The sequence below is a fragment of the Paramisgurnus dabryanus genome, chromosome 8 (genome assembly GCF_030506205.2).
Source record: "Paramisgurnus dabryanus chromosome 8, PD_genome_1.1, whole genome shotgun sequence".
Classification (NCBI taxonomy): domain Eukaryota; kingdom Metazoa; phylum Chordata; class Actinopteri; order Cypriniformes; family Cobitidae; genus Paramisgurnus; species Paramisgurnus dabryanus.
In genome coordinates, this window is record NC_133344.1 from 31,904,358 (window position 1) to 31,909,248 (window position 4,891).

The 4,891-nt window shown below is 33.8% G+C and overlaps 1 long non-coding RNA gene across 2 annotated transcripts; it reads right to left on the reverse strand.

The window, feature by feature from the left end:
• Positions 1-2,611: 2,611 nt before the first annotated feature.
• LOC135771349 (uncharacterized) lies at positions 2,612-4,667 on the reverse strand. Of its 2 annotated transcripts, XR_010542893.2 has the most exons (5): positions 4,474-4,667; positions 4,220-4,377; positions 3,791-3,867; positions 3,571-3,695; positions 2,612-3,413 (listed from the first exon to the last, which is right to left on the reverse strand). It is a non-coding gene; the product is annotated as an uncharacterized lncRNA (long non-coding RNA). The 2 variants fall into 2 exon arrangements; XR_010542892.2 differs by having other exon boundaries at positions 2,612-3,695; positions 4,474-4,659.
• Between the last annotated feature and the right edge of the window lie 224 nt (positions 4,668-4,891).

A 4,891-nucleotide genomic window follows, 5' to 3' on the forward strand; every position in this document is an offset into this window, starting at 1 on the left:
TAACACATATGAGGTTATTCAATGCAGATGTTTTTACCTGAAGGATACCGTGGCCTGGAAAGGCAAAAATAAATTACAATGGTAAATTACTTATTTACAATATTAAAAACAAATTTACAAGTTTTTTTAACAAATTTACAAGTTTTTTTTAACAAATTTACAAGTTTTTTTTAACACATTTACAATGAGTGAATAAATGTACAAGTTTTCTAAACAAATTTACAATGATTGAACAAATTTACAAGTTTTTTAAACAAATTTACATGTTTTTTAACATATTTACAATGAGTGAACAAATGTACATGTTTTTTAACAAATTTACAATGAGTGAACAAATTTACACGTTTTTTTTTAAAATTTACAAGTGTTCAAACAAATTTACAATGAGCGAAGAAAATTACAAGTTTTAAAACAAATTTACGTTTATTACGGAAAGGGTAGGTACAATACGCTGACGTCACGCATCTGAGCCTCCGGTGGGAGGAAACCCGGAAGTATCGCCGTGAATCACATGAGAGTTGTGAATGCGATGTTGTGTATTAGGCTGTACATAATATTAACGGAAAGAGAGTGATAATATATAACCTTTCATCGCTTCCGAAGTGACTAAAAGGGATATTGGACCTTATTTTCAGGTAAGTGAAATAGTTTTAGTTAGCTAACGCTAGCTTTCCAAGTTGCACACGTTTTGGATGGCAGTTATCAAAATAATTCACTGACTTTCTCATTAGATTACAGACAACACGAGAGGGTGCTTCAAACTTTTTGGACTGCATTGTTCGTTCGCTCCCGGGGTTACATAGACTGAAACGGGGAAGCGTGACGAGTTTGTTTACATGGTGCTGTAAACTCCAACCCAGGAGGACACTATCAGAGGAATCACAGGGATAACATGGTGTGATTTTTTTTGTCAAAACCAGAACTGACTTCCGAATCCACCTGGAACGCATTTACTTTGATGGAGATGTGGGCGGAGGCTAAACCCTCCAAATAGTATATTTAGAGAAATGGAAGTCAGTAAAAATTAAGTTGGACTCGTTTTTTAACTACTGGCTGCTTAACACATGCTTATAAACCCAGGAATAGCACACACACTTCTAACAGACATGCAATGCACACATTAGATACGTGTTAAATAACTGTACAGTTTTAGAACAACTCATTTCTACATTAAAGAAACTTAATTTCACTCATTGTTCAAAATATAGTTTTATTTATAAATGAACTTCAATGTATATTGTCTCAAGTATGAAAAAATATATATGTACATTTTTAGAACCAAACATATTTACATTAACCCTTGTGTGGTGTTCGGGTCTGTGGGACCCGTTTTTAATGTTTACTAAAAGAAAAAGTATGCAATTAATTGATATTTCAACCTCAGATTCATTGGCCTTGGCTCATTTTCTATAAAGAACATAAAAATAATCAACTTTATAATAACTGTACACTGTACACCCCCCTACACATTTATATTACATATGTGGTGTTCGGGTCCACTGGACCCGGGGGTAATAAGAGAGTGAAAATTGAACATGCTATGTAACTTTACTCTGTTTTTTCTCTTATCTGGGACTCCTGTAAGTGCATGAGTGTGTTTGTATATATGTCTGTACATATATGATGGATGCATGTCAGAGTTTTGTCCTCCTGCACTTGCTGTAACAGCGCAAGGATACAACATGTTATATATCAAGCATGAACACTCGTCTTCTTCCACTGTCCCAAACACTTTGGTTCCTGTTAGACAGAAGGTATTCAAAATTTTCCCATTATCTTCCTTACAAAAAAAACATGGTTGTATTGTAGTAAAAGAGTAGTAATCATGGTAAATTGGTGTATTGATTACCATGTGAAAAACCATGGGTTTACCACAAAACCCGATGGTGTGTGTGTGTGTGTGTGTGTGTGTGTGTGTGTGCGTGCGTGCGTGCGTGTATTGAGAGAATAAGAAATAGAGAAAGTAAAATTTCATATCCAAGTATTTTCATCATTGGTTGAGGCTAATAGCAACACATTGTACTGCAGTGTGTGTGGACATAAGATGGACAGGACGACACAGTATACAAGTATAAAATACAAGAAATGCCTATGCAACACAGCTACACAGTAAAAATCTGCTTCTTATGTGTTGTGTAGGCTGGCATGAACAGGTAATGTGTTCAGTGTGGATGATGTGTTATGATACAGCATCTGTTAAGTTGGGGCCTGTGCTGTGTAGACTGACACAAATGTGTACGATTTCAAACTAAGTTCAAAGAATTAAACATCAAAAGTGATAAAAAACTTATTTAAGATGAAGAAGTGATGAAAATACTTATTTAAGATAAACATGTTTAGGGAGAATAGAATTTTCTTCTCTTATTTCATATTATCACAAAACCGAATAGCACTTTAATGTATAAATAGTCCTCTAAAAGTGGTAAATGACAAATATTACCCATATATGCTATCTATATTACTTGCAATAAGGCTAAAGTAAACATCTGTAACAGTTATACATAAATTAGTATGACTGCATTGGTTTAAGATACTAATAATGCAGTGGGTCCACTAGACCCACAAACATTGTCTAAGTAACAAAAATATGAACACCACACGAGGGTTAAAAGCCAGTGGGTACTAACACACTTTTTTACACAGGGCCATGTAGTTTTGATTTTTTCCCTTAATAATAAAAACCTTCATTTAAAAAATGCATGTTGTGTTCACTTGGGTTTTATTTTTTGACTAATATTTGAATTTGTTTGATGATCTGAAACATTAAAGTGTGACAAATATGCAATAATAACATGGGAAATCTGGATGGGGGCTAACACCTTTTCACACCACTGTATATACATTTGTTCCAATGTATATTTTCTATCTACTGTACAAATTGTAACAATAAAGCAAAGTAAAAACATTTTAATGAAAAACGTTTGTTTTTGGGATTAAAGTAATTTTTCACCCAAGATATAGATGGTTTGTTTTTTCACTGGAACAGATTTGGAGAAATTAAGCATTACATTGCTTACAATGGGATCCTCTGCAGTGAATGGGTGCCGTGAGAATGAGAGTATTTAACACAAACTATGATTGTGTTTATGGTGTGCAATATAGCGTGTGTTCATGTTTTGTGTGTAAAAAAAAGACAATATTTTTCACATACTCTCTAGCGCTGTTTTTACTTTACTAAAAACGAGCTGATGTCTTCCTTGTTCTATAAAGTCCCTCCTTCAGAAATACCTATCGAGTTCTGATTATGTAGTTTGTTTAGTGTGCTGTGATTCAACAGCAGCTTAGTAGAGCCACTTGAGTTTAGCTGGCGACTGACATATTCCAGTGGGCAGAGGTTAGTAAAAAACTCTTCTTTGGATGTCATTCAATCGAGAAGTAGAGGGCTGTAGTCCAAACTGGCCGTTTGCTATAGGCTTTGAAAGGGAAATTCTATTAAAGAAAATATATCGCTTGGTATAGAATTTTGAGCTTTATAATTTTACAGATATTATTTATGCTCTAACAGCAACATTACACTCCGACTAAAGTTTAAAAAATGGGATCAGGATAAACGGGACCTTTAAACCTTACAGCTAAATCTGTGGCAGAGAAACAAGAAAAAATGATCCAAGACACAAATGTTGCGATAATCTTCCATAATAGGAGATGTTTCCAGGTAACCATAGTCTTGCAATGCCCCAGAACCACTGTTAGATCTGTGTATTGAGAAAGAGGAGAAAATTACATGTAAAAAAAGAAAGATCAATGAAGTCATGAGATTTATTTGTTCTAATTTTCATCAATGAATTACATGCTTAATTTTTTTTCTGCTCAGGAAACGAATGGTGGTCCTCCTCTTCTTCCTTTAGTGTTTCAATATCACAGACACTGGAAATTAACATAATCATGATTTCAGTCTTGGCAGTCTATCTATCTATCTATCTATCTATCTATCTATCTATCTATCTATCTATCTATCTATCTATCTATCTATCTATCTATCTATCTATCTATCTATCTATCTGACATAAATGACAGTTTGCTTAGGCAACATTAGAGTTTTTGTAATATGATAAAACATTACAATACTGTCACACTCAGAGAGGTTTAAATGATTAAATGAAAATATAATTTATAGTATAAATATAGGTAATTTTAACAAATCGTCTCATTAGTCACTACATAAAATCCTAATCTTTTAAAGATTATTCAGATTATATCATCGAACAAGTTAACGCACCCTTGATTCCTTTGAAGTGTCCTCCTGGGTTGAAGTTTACAGCACCATGTAAACAAACTCGTCACACTTCCTCGTTTCAGTCTATGTAACCCCGGGAGCGAACAAACAATGCAGTCCTGATTAAAAAGTTTGAAGCACCCTCTCGTGTTGTCTGTAATCTAATGAGAAAGTCAGTGAATTATTTTGATAACTGCCATCCAAAACGTGTGCAACTTGGACAGCTAACGTTAGCTAACTAAAACTATTTCACTTACCTGAAAATAAGGTCCAATATCCCTTTTAGTCACTTCGGAAGCGATGAAAGGTTATATATTATCACTCTCTTTCCGTTAATATTATGTACAGCCTAATACACAACATCGCATTCACAACTCTCATGTGATTCACGGCGATACTTCCGGGTTTCCTCCCACCGGAGGCTCAGATGCGTGACGTCAGCGTATTGTACCTACCCTTTCCGTAATAAACGTAATTTTTTTTTAAAACTTGTAATTTTGTTCGCTCATTGTAAATTTGTTTGAACACTTGTAAATTTAAAAAAAAAAACGTGTAAATTTGTTCACTCATTGTAAATTTGTTAAAAAACATGTACATTTGTTCACTCATTGTAAATATGTTAAAGAACATGTAAATTTGTTTAAAAAACTTGTAAATTTGTTCAATCATTGTAAA